The sequence below is a fragment of the Schistocerca cancellata genome, chromosome 8 (genome assembly GCF_023864275.1).
Source record: "Schistocerca cancellata isolate TAMUIC-IGC-003103 chromosome 8, iqSchCanc2.1, whole genome shotgun sequence".
In the NCBI taxonomy this organism is placed as follows: domain Eukaryota; kingdom Metazoa; phylum Arthropoda; class Insecta; order Orthoptera; family Acrididae; genus Schistocerca; species Schistocerca cancellata.
The window spans coordinates 589,541,744-589,557,867 of NC_064633.1; the positions used below are offsets into that span (position 1 = coordinate 589,541,744).

The following is a 16,124-nucleotide window of genomic DNA, read 5'->3' on the forward strand; positions in this document are numbered from 1 at the left end:
TGGACTTTGACATATTACTTGCTAAGCTCCAAAGCCTAAACATTCCTTCAGGTTCTGTAGAATGGCCCCACACTTACTTCAGATCGCAGTAGGAATGTGTAATAATTGGAGCAAAAAGTTGACGGCTGAGGAATGTAGTATCAGGAGTCCCTCAAAGATTAGTAATTGACTACCTGCTATTGTCATTACGTGTTGATGATGTTCTCAACTGTTCTCTCCCATTGCAAATATCACTTATACGCCGATGCTCTCCAGCTATACCTAACTGCAAATCCAACAAACTTGTGCACAGCCAACTAGCATGTAAATGTTGATTTACTTGCCCTGTCAGACTTTGCACATAAATTTCTTTTGAAACTTAGCCCTTCTAAAATACAAGTAAACTTAGTTGCTCATAAAAGACTCATTACCCCTCAATACAGAGAATCTCTTCTCCACTGATCCTGAACCGCACAGAAATAATTCTTATTCTGCAAATAACTTAGGACTAATTCTGAATCATCACCTAGACTGGAATGTACACACAACTGCAGTCTGCAAGTCGGTATCAGCGTCACTTCCTTCACTATAGAAATACAAAAAATGTTTCCTTTAGAGCTTAAAAAGAAGCTTGTAAAGTCACTTATACTCCCTATACTCATATGGTAATGCTATTCTCCAAGGGATTTCATACGAAAACCCACCTAGGTTGGACCTGACGATGAATGCTTCTGCACGATATATCTGTGACATTCGCTTTTTCGACCATATGACTCCCGCCTACAAACAATTATTATGGTTACGTGCCAGTAAGCGTACTGACTATCATACCCTATCCTTGCTCTATCGTCTTCCCAATCACTTCACTCCCTCTTATCTATCGTCAATTTTTATGCTACTATCTGAACAGCATAGCAGGAACGCCCGCTCTCAACACACTAAAATCCTCTCTGTACCAGCACATAACAGTGTCATAATCTCTAAACTATTCTCCATTTCAGCAACTCGACCCTCAAACAATATTCCACAAAAAATCAGAGAAACCAAATCCTTTCAAAGCTTCAAAAGACAGCTAATGACCCACTTCCTATGACAATCTCATACTCAAATCCACAGCTTAGTCTCGAAAATTCCCTCTACCCCACAACACCCCACTCCCCTCTCTTGTCAGAAGAGTGCTCTATTTGTATTTAATTGTTTCCTATCTTCTACTGTCACTGCCAGCATTACTGTCACACCTTCACATTCATCTGTATTCATTTCACTCCCAATAACTTTAATCATAGATTGAAATGTACTAAAATAAATTATATAATTTCTTATGCCTTTCACTATTATTATTGTAATCATCAATATTACTAGTGTTAACTATTACTATTATCATTGTTAATATTATTATGCCTATTATGATTGTGAACTTTTTTGGGAAACCTTTGTAAGGTGGCGTGATCTCCTGATCTTTATTTCTTACATATTCCGTCCTCACAATCGTACTCTGCACATCAAGACGCTTCATTCGAACCCAAACTCGATAAGGTAGAGTCAATTTTGTATTAACTCATGTAAGTGATACGCAGATCTACTAAGTAAATTGCAAGTGCGCCCCGCGGTTGAAAAAAGTTGAGGCTGGCATACACAACATGACGGCTGCAGGAATATTGCAAGTGCGCACCGCGGTTAAAAAAGTTGAAGCTGGCATACACAACATGACGGCCACATAAATTTTCGTTCTAAATAGGAAACCAGCCCACTGGGAAGACCATCCCTTCAGAGTCAACAACTTACCTACTTCGGCCGAAGTGACCGCGCGGAGAGAAGATAGCTTTTGCCGGGGCGAAGGGATAATGACCCCCGTGTTCGACTTAAGAGCAAATCCCACTACATTGTGTGGGAGCGCCCAGAAGACGCATTTTTTTCACAGACCGACTGCGTAGTTACGGAGTTCTCACAGGAGGACAGTATATGCCTAACGGAGATCTACAGATTTCCGCATTGGTCGACTTAAACGAAACGTCATTCTCCCGTTTAAAAGAGCAACGCTGATTGGCGGAATATTTCTGTTGCAAAGAGTTAGAGGAGTGAGGGAAGACAGTGAATGACATACCCTTGCAACTTTTCCAGAAAAAGGGCTGTTCCGTTGTCGCTCTTGTAACGGGAACACGTAACGAGAGCGTACGTGTGCGCAAAGAGCGAGGAACAAACTCTCTGCTCAGTACTTCACTGGGGGAGCACCTCTTCGTTAGTGAATCGGAGTGACACTCTATATTGAGTCGCTAGTGATTAAGTGTTGTTCACTGTGTTGGGCGCCACACTTATTGTGCGGTGTGAACACGGCCAGAATCCTAGATAAACGCCTGCGAGCGAGTATTGAGTGGCATCGCAGTGGACCGGTGTCCGGTCCCGGTAGCTGAGTGGTTGGGGTCCTCGGTGATCTAGTGGTAAGGTGCCTGGAACGTTCCAGCGCCTCGGCTGGGGCTATTCGCCCCAGCCGGGCCGGGGTTCTATCCCCGGCCGGCGCTGGAATTTTCAGATTCCCGAACACTAGTCTCCACCTCTGCCCTGGCATGTGGCGCATGCCGGGTACCCCCGTGGGGTCCTTGCTTCGGATCCCACGTGTAGCTCACTCCCACACTACAAACTAAACCTGATTATGCTACTGCAAACATTTCGCCGGCACGGTAGCTCAGCGTGTTCGGTCAGAGGGTTAGCTGCCCTTTGTAATAAAAAAACTGAGTTAATCGATCAACAATGAACTTAAACGGATGTCTTACGACGTCCGCCCCGAGCAGATGCAACGAACAAAAGCGAACAAAATGAGATTTAACAAAAAAAAAAAAAAAGAGTGGTCAGCGTGACGGAATGTTAATCCTAAGGTCCCGGGTTCGATTCCCGGCTGGGTCGGAGATTTTCTCCGCTCAGGGACTGGGTGTTTTGTTGTCCTAATCATCATCATTTCATCTCCATCGACGCAGTGGACATATTTTTAACTATATATGACGGTAGTATCTGTTCCCGAAGGAACAGTTACCGTCAATGACCGTGCAGCTTTGCTAGAAATGAAATGATAATTAAATATGGGTTCCCGGCCTTTGACCTTCTTGTGCGAACGCACACGCTATGCCCGAACTCGTACGGGACTTGGTAGATTAATCTGCCACGAGTAACGAGTATGATGGGCAAACATCTATTAGGCGCACTACGAATGTAGTGTTGTGGACATGTTGGGAATGTGGATCTCTCGGGGAGCGTGCAAGGGATAAGTCCCTGCAGACGCACTATCCTCTGTGCCCGCGGTGGTTCAGATGGATAGAGCGTCTGCCATGTAAGCAGGAGATCCCGGGTTCGAGTCCCGGTCGGGGCACACGTTTTCAACATGTCCCCAATGAAATATATCAACGCCTACTTGCAGCTAGGGTGTCCATTTAATTATCATTTCATTTCTAGCAAAGCTGCATGGTCATTGACGGTAACACTTCCTTCGGGAACAGATACTACCGTCACATATAGTTAATAATATATAGAATGTTTTTGTGTCTTTTTCCTTACAGGGGACGACTCCAGAAGATATTTGCTGCTGAATGTTTTTCAAGCAGTTATTGTTGGTACATTAGGAGCGTCAGTGTAACTTCTGTAGTATTGTGAGGTGGAAATTGTTTCTTGCACGAGCCAAAGGGTACTTGTTGGATCAATCCATTGCGCAACTTGACAGCATAAAACCCACACACTCACATCTTTGGTATGTGATGTTCTTATTGACATATGAGAGAGGACCTTAAGATCACAATCTGGTCAGGCTAAACACGCAAAAAATGATAACAATTACGTAAGTGCAGGGGAACCCTGCCGAAATTTCCCATCCGTGGCTTATAGGATATGACATAACGTGTAAGAGATCCGTAATGGCTGTCTGCATGGTCTCACTCACTGGTGACAGACTTCAGGCCACGACGTAGGCGCACACCGATTTATCTGACTGGGAGACAACGTCAGGAATGAAAGACAATGAATAACTGTAGCGGGGCGTCCTTACAGTCCCCTAATCGAAGGCGATTTTAGTCGCGCTCAGTGAGTCTCTAGGGAGCCGCAGAACATTAGCACAGCCTATAAAGGCGAACACCGCCTGTGCCGACGAAAGCAGACCGCTGGCCTGGCCTAGCCTCGCCAACTTAACACAAACTGCGGTCCCTCGGGAAGCTGCTTTCCCGCGTGCAGACAGCCCCGTAACAGGCCACCAAGAGCAGGAACGCGCACCTGGATATGGTCGTTTCCATCAGCACGATCTGAAGCTTTATTTCTGAACTAACGAGCCAAGTATCCTCCTCCAAGCACCGTTAACAAAATAAGGAAATGGACAACAATCAGAAGTCGCCTTGCGGTATGTGACTGCAACGTCACACTTTCTTCAAAATCTGGGCCTTATTTTTAACCACTGAGTGGTTCAAATCTTGTAATATCTTTTGTGTTTACGCCACTCATGTGTTGCGTTTCTGCGATTTTGCTTTAAAGGATCAGATGTCCAAAATTATTTTAGAATATTTTCATGTTAAGTTCTTTCATGTGTATGTGGGCTTCAATGTGCTAAGTTCCCTTGTCTTGTTTTGAGGCCAAGCATCCGCTTATAATTCGTAATTTATGTATGTTACCTCATTTTAATATGTACATTATTGGCCATTAAAATTGCTACACCAAGAAGAAATGCTGATGATACACGGGTATTCATTGGACAAATATATTATACTAGAACTGACATGTGATTGCATTTTCAAGCAATTTGGGTGCATAGATCCTGAGAAATCAGTGCCCAGAACAACCACCTCTGGCCGTAATAACGGCCTTGATACGCCTGGGCATTGAGTCAAACAGAGCTTGGATGGCGTGTACAGGTACTGCTGCCCATGCAGCTTCAACACGATACCACAGTTCATCAAGAGTAGTGACTGGCGTGTTGTGACGAGCCACTTGTTCGGCCAACATTGACCAGACGTTTACAGTTGGTGAGAGATCTGGAGAATGTGCTGGTCAGGGCAGCAGTCGAACATTTTCTGTATCGAGAAAGTCCCGTACAGGACCTGCAACATGCGGTCGTGCATTATCGTGCTGAAATGTAGGGTTTCGCAGGGATCGAAGGGTAGAGCTACCGTTAGTAACACATCTGAAATGTAACGTCCACTGTTCAAAGTGCCGTCAATGCGAACAAGAGGTGACCGAGACGTGTAACCGATGGCACGCCATACCATCACGCCGGGTGATACGCCAGTATGGCGATGACGGATACACGCTTCCAATGTGCGTTCACCGCGATGTCGCCAAACACGGATGCGACCATCGTGATGCTGTAAACAGAACCTGGATTAATCCGAAAAAAATTCGTTTTGCCATTCGTGCACCCAGGTTTGTCGTTGAGTACACCATCGCAGGCGCTCCAGTCTGCGATGCGGCGTCAAGGGTAACCGCAGCCATGGTCTCCGAGCTGATAGTGCATGCTGCTGCAAACGTCGCCCAACTGTTCGTGCAGATGGTTGTTGTCTTGCAAACGTCCCCATCTGTTGACTCGGGGATCGAGGCGTGGCTGCACGATCCGTTACAGCCATGCGGATAAGATGCCTGTCATCTCGACTGGTAGTGGTACGAGGCCATTGGGATGCAGGACGGCGTTCTGTATTACCCTCCTGATCCCACCGATGCCATATTCTGCTAACACTCATTGGATCTCGACCAACGCGAGCAGCAGTGTCGCGATACGATTAACCGCAATTGCGATAAGCTACAATCCGACCTGTATCAAAGTCAGGATCGTGATGGTACGCATTTCTCCTTAAACGAGGGATCACAACAACGTGTCACCAGGCAACGCCAGTCAACTGCTGCTTGTGTATGAGAAATGGGTTGGAAACTCTCCTCATGTCAGCACATTGTAGGTGTCGCCACCGGCGCCAACCTAATGTGAATGCTCTGAAAAGGTAATCATTTGCATATCAGAGCATCTTCTTCCTGTCGATTAAATTTCGCGTCTGTAGCAGGTCATCTTCGTGGTGTAGCCGTTTTAATCGCCAGTAGTGTATGTACTATACGGTTATTAATACGCGAAACTGTGTTCACCAAGCTCTTAAAGACTCAGTAAATTTAGGAATTAATTTACTAACATCACAGATAATCGAAACTAAGTTGCTTCTGTTTGAAGCTGGTACGAATAATTAACAAATGAACCCTGGTGCTGCTGGGCCACGATTTGCCACCCTCCTAAGTTATAAAACGGAGTATTCATTAGATATCAGCTGTTCTTAATGCTCGTAGTTGTTAAACCATTTTGTAAACGCCCGAAGAAATAGTTAAATTTATAGTTAAAAGCGAGAGGCTTACTACTCTTTTTTTTTAAATTCTTGTGGTGTCTTGTTTAAAATGGATTCAGAAGAATAGTGTACGTCTTTCTGCATAAGTACGATACCGTTTCCAGTCCCGGTCTGGCACTAAATTTCTTTGTCTTCATTTCCTCATACAGCTGATGATTGCCCTTATTGGCAACTGGGAATACATTTCATTTACTTCTGCATAGGACCCAAGGAAGTGCGATTCAAATGGATACCCGAATACTGCCTAGTATTATTTGACCGAAAGTTGCTCAATCTTGGGAATAAGTTCTGTTGTTAACAACAAACGACGTCAAAGAAAATGTACACTGAGAGGCGAATCTCAAAATTACCGGACTTCTGAATAGGAGTCGACAACAGGCTCATGGACTTACACTGGATAATCCTCGAATAGCCAATATCTGTGCCAAGTATCCTGTTTGTGAAAAGAGATATCATAGAATCTAATGTCATCACCTATCTGTAGCTGCAGGTTTGCAGCCAAACGATCTGGACAGACCATTGACTAAAGGCCGCTTTCAGAATGGGCGGAAGATGTGTTTCGTACAACAGTTGTGGTCAGTTGTTAGTATGCTTCTTGCGGTTATGATAGTCACGTTACTCCAACTGTTCTACGTGGAGTCAAAAATTGTTTCACTATGACAGTCTTCCCTACAAGAGTACAGGGCGACTCAGGCTAAAACCATTTCAATGAAATTTTTGTACCTGAGAATTCGCAAAAGACTGCCATTTCAGCCGCTATCGCTGGTAACTTTAATCAGGGTTACTACTCGTGGATATCGGTTTCTCCTGTGTTCATGTTATCTCGCAATATCTAGGAATCCTGCGGTACTGTGGTACATGAAGATTCGGGTGGCGCATCGTTATATATTTTAAGTGAGCCCATATTTCAGCTGGGCATCAATTTAGTGATAACCAAAATAAATAAGGAAGTCACTCGAGACAGCAAAGCGATAGACCAACATGACCTGCGAAGTGGGCGACAAACTCTTGTCGTCTTCGTTACCAGTTACTGCTGGTCTGTGGACCGAACGCATGTTTTGGAGCTGCACCACTGCGTGCTGTAAACAACACACTGCAGGGCACAGGGTCCAGTGACGGGATGCAGGTGCCAGCGGATACCATGTCAGCAGCACAACATCACAATAGCAGCTTACATCGGAGATGCCGAGGACAGTCAATAAAAAACCAATGTCATACTTCTCACGCATTATGAATTTAATATCCTTCCCTTTGATCCGGTCATCTTGTCACTACGCAGCATATCAAGATGTCAAGTTATTTTCTAATACAAATAAATAAATAAATAAATACTCATCATCAGAATGGGACACAAATCGTTAGGTGTGGTGTACTAGTCCAGACGAACAAATGATTATAATTGCCGAAAACAATTGGATCATTTATTCAAGAGAAAGAGCTTCACAAATTGTACAAGTCAGTAACAATATATATAAATAATTGACCTAGTCGATAGTGTCGAAAGTTCCATGCGGCGTTTCGCGGATGATGCTGTAGTATTCAGAGAAGTTACAGCATTAGAAAATTGCAGCGAAATGCAGGAAGACCTGCAGTGGAAAGGCACTTGGTGCAGGAAGTGGCAATTGACCCTTAACATAGACAAATGTAATGTATTGCGTATACATAGAAAGAAGGATCCTTTGTTGTATTATTATATGATAGCAGAACAAACACTGGTACCAGTTACTTCTGTAAAATATCTGGGAGTATGCATACGGAACGATTTGAAGTGGAATGATCATATAAAATTAATTGTTGGTAAGACGGGTGCCAGGTTGAGATTCATTGGCAGAGTCCTTAGAAAATGTAGTCCATCAACAAAGGAAGTGGCTTACAAAACACTCGTTCGGCCTATACTTGAGTATTGCTCATCAGTGTGGCATCCGTACCAGATTGGGTTGACGGAGGAGATAGAGAAGATCCAAAGAAGAGCGGCGCGTTTCGTCACAGGGTTATTTGGTAAGCGTGATAGCGTTACGGAGATGTTTAGCAAACTCAAGTGGCGGTCTTTGCAAGAGAGGCGCTCTGCATCACGGTGTAGCTTGCTGTCCAGGTTTCGAAAAGGTGCGTTTCTGGATGAGGTATCGAATATATTGCGTCCCCCTACCTATACCTCCCGAGGAGATCACAAATGTAAAATTACAGAGATTCGAGGGCGCACGGAGGCTTTCCGGCAGTCGTTCTTGCCGCGAACCATACGCGACTGGAGCAGGAAAGGGACGTAATGACAGTGGCACGTAAAGTGCCCTCCGCCACACACTGTTGGGTGGCTTGCGGAGTATAAATGTAGAATGTAGATGTAGAACCGTCCACCTCTGGCCCTTATGCAACCAGCTTTTCGGCTTACCATTGATTGACAAGTTTTTCAGACTGCCTCGTGAGAGATATCGTGGCAAAGTCTGTCCAACTGGCAGGCTAGATCGTAAAAATCCCTAGTGGTTGGAGGGCACTGCCCATAATTCTCCAAACTTTCACAATTAGGGAGGGATCCAGCCATCTAGCTGACCAAGCTACAGTTTGGTATGCATGGAGACAACTACCAAAAACTATCACTGCGTATGGTCGGCCATTATCTTGTTGGAATATAAGCTCATGATTGCTTGTCATCAAGGACAACAAAACGCGGCATAGAATATCGTCGACGTGTCGTTGAGCTGTAAAGGTGCCACACATGACAATCAGAGGTTCATAATTTTTAACATTTTTATGCAGCGACAGTAACTGATATTGTTTATATAAGAATATACAGCCTACAGTTACAGGTTAACTTCATCGTTTACCCAGGTTTCAACGTTAGTAATAACGTCTTTTTCAGAAGACACAACGGGCTTAAAGTGAATTTGCTACAGCTTGTTTAATAGAAGTGACGTAACCTTGTGGTTATGCATCAAGTTTTATAAAGTTTACTTAGGACATGGCTTGTTTTAGGTAAACATTTAAATAATATTTTATGTAAGTACTACACGTGGCATCCTGTAGGATGACCAAATCTATTATAATTTACTGTTGTTGTTGTGGTTTTCAGTCCTGAGACTGGTTTGATGCAGCTCTCTATGCTACTCTATCCTGTGCAAGCTTCTTCATTTCCCAGTACCTACTGCAACCTACATCTTTCTGAATCTGCTTAGTGTATTCATCTCCTGGTCTCCCTCTACGATTTTTACCCTCCACGCTGCCCTCCAATACTAAATTGGTGATCCCTTGATGCCTCAACACATGTCCTACCAACTGATCCCTTCTTCTAGTCAAGTTGTGCCACAAACTTCTCTTCTCCCAAATCCTATTCAATACTTCCTCATTAGTTATGTGATCTACCCATCTAACCTTCAGCATTCTTCTGTAGCACCACATTTCGAAAGCTTCTATTCTCTTCTTGTCCAAACTAGTTATCGTCCATGTTTCACTTCCATACATGGCTACACTCCATACAAATACTTTCAGAAATGACTTCCTGACACTTAAATCTATACTCGATGTAACAAATTTCTCTTCTTCAGAAACGCTTTCCTTGCCATTGCCAGTCTACATTTTATATCCTCTCTACTTCGACCATCATCAGTTATTTTACTCCCCAAATAGCAAAAGTCCTTTACTACTTTAAGTGTCTCATTTCATTTACTAGCACATTATAATATTAACTTTTTGCAGGTTCTGAAAAAGACGTTTCTACTAACGTTGAAACCTAGGTAAACGATAAAGTTAACCTGCAACTGTAGGCTGTATATTCATATATAAACAATCAGAGGTGTCCCGTTTCTCAGGATCTATGCACCCAAACTACGTGAAAACGTAATCACATGTCAGTGTTAGTATAATATATTTCTCCACTGAATACCCGTTTATCATTATTTCTTCTTGGTGTAGCAATTTTAATGGCCAGTAGTGTAGTTTCGCCTCGTGTATCGCCACAGTCGTTTGTTTGTTTTTATTTAACACCCAGCTCACTAAGAGAGCATAAAGACGGGAGCTTTTGTCCCTGCAGCACCAGGGGAGAGTACAGCGTCCAGTTTTCATTTGTTTATACGAGCTTCAAACACAAGCGAATTTATTTCATTAACTTTGGTGCTTATTAGTTTCATTTGTAAATTTCTTGCGTGTTTGTTGTGGTGTCATCGCCAGACAACACACTTGTTAGGTGGTAGCCTTTAAATCTGCCGCTGTCCGTTAGTATACGTCGGACCAGCGTGTCGCCACTATCAGTGATTGCAGACCGAGCGCCGCCACACAGCAGGTCTTGAGAGACTTCCTAGCACTCGCCCCAGTTGTACAACCGACTTTGCTAGCGATGGTTCACTGACAAAATACGCTCTAATTTGCCGAGACGATAGTTAGCATAGCCTTCAGCTACGTCATTTGCTACGACCTAGCAAGGCGCCATTACCAGTTACTATTGATGCTGTAAAACATATACCGTCAAGAGCGAATTTCACCAATTATGGATTAAAATTGAGTATTCCAGCAGCTACGTCCGTTTTTTCTAAATTCTAATTTCCTTGTCGTGTTCCAGACCTCACGCCAGCCTGCGTGAGCTAAACCGCGTGCCTTTCGGCTTCCTCTAGTAACACGGTGTTGGCTCTCCTGCCAACCCATTGGCGACGAGGCAATACCGCGTTCTTACCTATACTGCCCTGATTTACTTGTATAATGGCTTCGCCACCATCTCCAAATGTACTGTCCGAATTTTATCGCTTACAGAATCAGCAGACGCAAGCCTTACTGGATGCCCTTGGACAGCTCGTCCAGGGTCAACGTGCAATGCAAAACGACGCGGCAGCCGTCGCTCCATCGCTAACGCAGCCACCACACGCAGTTGCACCAACTTTTCGTCCTTCTGGTGCTGCACTGGAAAACTGGACGGAGTGGTCACTCCAATTTGGATTCCATCTCGCCGCCTACAGAATTCAAGGTAACGAACGGCACCCTTTTTTGTTGTCCTCAGTAGGGGTGAACACGTACTGTGTGATAGTCAAATTATTTCCCCGACACGACGTAGCAACTCTGTCCTACGACGAAATTTTGTCTGCATTAGATGCATATTTGAAAGAATCAGTCAATGTAGTTGCCAAACGGTATACCTTCTTTCGTACAAAAAGTACAGCAGGTCAGACTAATCGGGAGTGGGTTGGAACCTTGCAAGGCCTTACTAGGGATTGTGCTTTTGAGTGTCAATGTGGACTCCCTTATTCAGATACTATGGTACGTGATGCAATTGCACAGAACGTTTCTGATGCTCGTATAAGGGAACAGATTTTGAAACTCGTCAATCCCTCCCTTCAACAAGTGATGGACATATTGCCGGAATCGGAATCGAACCAAGGATACTCAGGCTCGCGAAACTTCGCCCATGGAAATTCATATATTTCATTCCACTGCTCCCAGTGCCACTCTCTCTAACAGTGACTGTGTTCGTCCCACAAATAGTGTGCGTCGACATCGCCGGAACTCCCGTCAAGTCGCAAGTGATTTTGTACCAGTGTCAGTTCACGTTTCACGAGACAGTCGCTCTTGTCGTCAATAGGGCAATAAAATTTTTGTGGACTTGGACATTAACGGCAAAGTGATACCATTCCAGCTCGATACCGGGGCTGCAGTTTCACTCATCAATCAAGACACTTACAAACTGCTGTGCACACCTCCGTTCCGTGCCGCAAATGTTAAGTTAACTACCTATTCAGCTCACGAGATCCCTGTGTTAGGACAGTGCAGCCTTCTTGCAACATACAAGGGACAAACAAAACTTGTGTCATTTTACGTCCTTCGTTCTTCTTCTGCAGTGAACTTGTTTGGTTTCGATTTATTTCAGTTGTTTAACTTGTCTGTAGTAAATCAGGTCCTATCAGTGAACCAGACTGTGGCTTCAGACAGTGTTTCTCGTCTATGTGAAGAATTTTCAGACATTTTTGCACCGGGCCTCGGTTGCGTTAAGAACTATAAAGCACATTTGGAAATGAAAGTAAACGCGCAACCGAAATTTTTCAGAGCGCGCAATGTTCCCCACGCATTGCGTGATGTGGTCGCAAAAACATTACACGATTTGGAATCACAAGCTGTAATTGAACATGTGCAGGCTTCTCTCTGGGCATCACCCTTAGTAATTTTGCCAAAACCTTCCGGAAAATTGAGACTTTGTGTGCACTTCAAGGCAACAGTGAATCCACAACTACTGACTGCAACTTTTCCTTTACCCCGCCCGGAAGATCTTTTTGACAAACTGTGCCCGGGTAAATATTTTTCGAAGTTGGACCTAGCAGATGCGTACTTGCAAATACCGGTGGGCGAAGAATCCCAGCGTGTTTTCGTGGTTAACACGCATCTTGGTTTGTATCGATTCAAACAACTGCCATTCGGGTGTGCATCCGCCATTGCATTGTTTCAGCAATATCTACAAACTGTTTGTGCGTCGGTCCCTACTGCAGCAAACTATCTGGACGATATTGTGATCTCCGGAAAGACGGAAGAAGAACATTTAGCCAATCTCAGAACATTATTTCAGGCCTTGCGACACAATGGTCTTCGCTTGCAAGGTGTGTTTTTTGCTCGTGACGTGCCCTACCTGGGACATGTACTTAATGCCCAAGGCATACATCACAGTCCCGAATACGTCCGTGCCATACAAGACTTGACTTCGCTGCAGAATTTGAAGCAGCTACAGAGTGTGCTGGGAAAAATTAACTATTATCACAGATATGTTCCAAATGCCTCTTCCATTTCAGCTCCGCTTCATCGCTTACGCCGTAAAGGTATTCCGTTCGTCTGGACGACGGAATGTGAACGCGCCTTTCGCCAGTTGAAATCGGCGTTGCTTTCCAATACTTGCCTTACGCCATTCGATCCCCAGAAGCCCCTTTTATTGATGGTGGATGCATCGGATTTCGGGATCGGTGCTGTGCTTACGCACAAAGATGGTTCGCACAATCGCCCTATTGCCTTTGCGTCCAAATTGCTCTCGTCTGCGCAAAGAAATAATTCACAGATCGAGAAAGAAGCATTGGCTCTCGTATTTGGTGTTACAAAGTTTCATGATTTGTTGTATGGTCGTCACTTTACCATCATCACAGACCACAAACCTTTGACATCGCTTTTTCATCCGACCAAGCCTGTACCTCCACGTACAGTGCAGAAATTCATTCGCTTGTCTATTTTCCTCTCGCAGTACTGCTACGATATCTTGTATCGGTCCACTGCTAAGCACGGAAACGCCGATGCGTTGTCCCGTTTGCCTGTTGCTGAGGATAGAGCATTCGATTCCTCCGAACTTGCTTGCATGTTCATTGATTCGGAAACAGATGACATGGTCGAATCGTTTCCGATTGATTTTCGTCGTGTAGCTACAGCCACAGCTGGCGACCCTGTCCTTGCTACCGTTCTGCGTTTTGTTGCTACGCAATGGCCCTTGTCAAAGTCACGGATCGGGGATCCGTTGGTTCGCCGACTTTGCTAGCGATGGTTCACTGAGAAAATACGCTCTAATTTGCCAAGACGATAGTTAGCATAGCCTTCAGCTACGTCATTTGCTACGACCTAGCAAGGCGCCATTACCAGTTCCTATTGATATTATGAATAATGTACTGTCAAGAGCGACGTTCACCATTTATGGATTAAAGTTAAGTATTCCACCAGCTACGTCCGTTTTTTTTTTTAAATTCTAATTCCCTTGACCTGTTCCAGACCTCATGCCTGCCTGCGTGAGCTAAAACGCGTGCCTTTTGGCTTCCTCTAGTAACACGGTGTTGGCTCTCCTGCCAACGCACAACATTTGTGTACTTGTTAGACACAGTTTTGCGTTTTTATACCCAGTTAGTGTAGGTTCAAAATGGTTCAAATGGCTCTGAGCACTATGGGACCTAACATCTCAGGTCATCAGTCCCCTAGAACTTAGAACTACTTAAACCTAACTAACCCAAGGACATCACACACATCCATGCCCTGCAAACGTGGCGGTCGCGCGGTTCCAGACTGAAGCGCCTAGAGCCGCTAGGCCACTCCGGCCGTCATTAGTGTAGGGATGCGCCGTCTTTAGTATGGATATGCAATGTTGTTGCTGTGTTCAGATGTGCGATGAGTCAGTGAACCTTTGCTCACAGCTCCAGGCAGTGCTGCCTTTGGTCACATCTCTTGAGGTTGTAGCCAACGGGCATCACTACGGGGTATTAGACGTGCGGATCCCAGGGATATCCAACATGTCTCACGTGTCCATGACCGGTCTACTACTGCGGCCACCTCGTTTACACCCGCACAGCAGTTGATCCAGCATCCATATTCAAGTGAGAGGTCACTTCAAGTTGTGGCAGGCAGGAAAACACATTCCATCGGACGGATTGTAAGGCCCTCCCATTTCATCTGGCAAACAGGTTAACAACACTATCCGTGGCTGATAAATATCTTGAGCCAGATGCAGTGGCTTGCCCTGTTCTAAGGGAAGCTTCTCGGTGTGCAAGATCTGGGCCCTCACAGAGGGTGGGAGTACTGGTAGTTGGCATCTCCAATGGTAAGTGTGTAAAGGGGCCCCTTAGGCATATGGCTGTCCATGAGGATAAGAAATACAGTATGCAGTCTGTAAGCATGCTGGGGAAGTGAAGATATAGGATGGAAGCTCTCAGACGCCACCAAGAGCACAGGTTGTAGCCAGCTGTAGACACTGGTTTATGTCGGTACTAATGATGTATGCTGCTTTGGACTGGAAGAGATTTTCTCCCATTTCAGCCAACTATTTGAAGTGCTAAAGACTGCCAGTCTGATTGCAAAATGAAGACAAGACTTCACCATTAGTAGCTTCATAGACAGGAACCAGTGAGGACCTTTCAGCTGGTTGAAATGGCTCTGAGCACTATGGGACTTAACTTCTGAGGCCATTAGTCCCCTAGAACTTAGAACTACTTAAACCTAACTAACCTAAGGACATCACACACACACCCATGCCAAAGAATGTGATATTTGTGCAGATATGGCACACTTCTGTAGTTACTTCAAAGATACTTGTTCATCACTGAAAATTTTTATAGAGTTAGACATTTAATTATTTAGGTTTGGAAGAGTCTGGCAATGGTCAATGAAGAATTTTCTCTTTGTCAATGAATTATTATTTCTGTGTTGTTGTGGTCTTCAGTCCTGAGACTGGTTTGATGCAGCTCCATGCTACTCTATCCTGTGCAAGCTGCTTCATCTCCCACTACGTACTGCAGCCTACATCCTTCTGAATCGACTTAGTGTATTCAAATCTTGGTCTCCCTCTACGATTTTTACCCTCCACGCTGCCCTCCAACACTAAATTGGTGATCCCTTGATGCCTCAGAATATGCCCTACCAACCGGTCCCTTCTTCTTGTCAAGCCATGCCACAAACTCCTCTACTCCCCAATGCTATTCAATACCTCCTCGTTAGTTATGTGATATACCCATCTAATCTTCAGCATTCTTCTGTAGCACTACATTTCGAAAGCTTCTACTCTCTTCTTGTCTAAACTATTTATCGTCCATGTTTCACTTCCATACATGACTACACTCCATACAAATACTCTCAGAAATGACTTCCTGACATTGAAATCTATACTCGATGTTAACAAATTTCTCTTCCTCAGAAACGCTTTCCTTGCCATTGCCTGACTACATTTTATATCCTCTCTACTTCGACCATCATCAGTTATTTTGCTCCCCAAATAGCAAAACTCCCTAATCTGAATCCCTCAGCATCACCCGACTTAACTCGACTACATTTCATTATCCTCATTTTGCTTTTGTTGATGTTCATCTTATATCC

At 44.5% G+C, this 16,124-nt stretch overlaps 1 non-coding gene across 1 annotated transcript; it reads left to right on the forward strand.

The window, feature by feature from the left end:
• Nucleotides 1–3,265: 3,265 nt before the first annotated feature.
• Trnat-ugu (transfer RNA threonine (anticodon UGU)) lies at nt 3,266–3,340 on the forward strand. Its single transcript has one exon. It is a non-coding gene; the product is annotated as a tRNA-Thr (tRNA).
• The last annotated feature ends 12,784 nt before the right edge of the window (nt 3,341–16,124 follow it).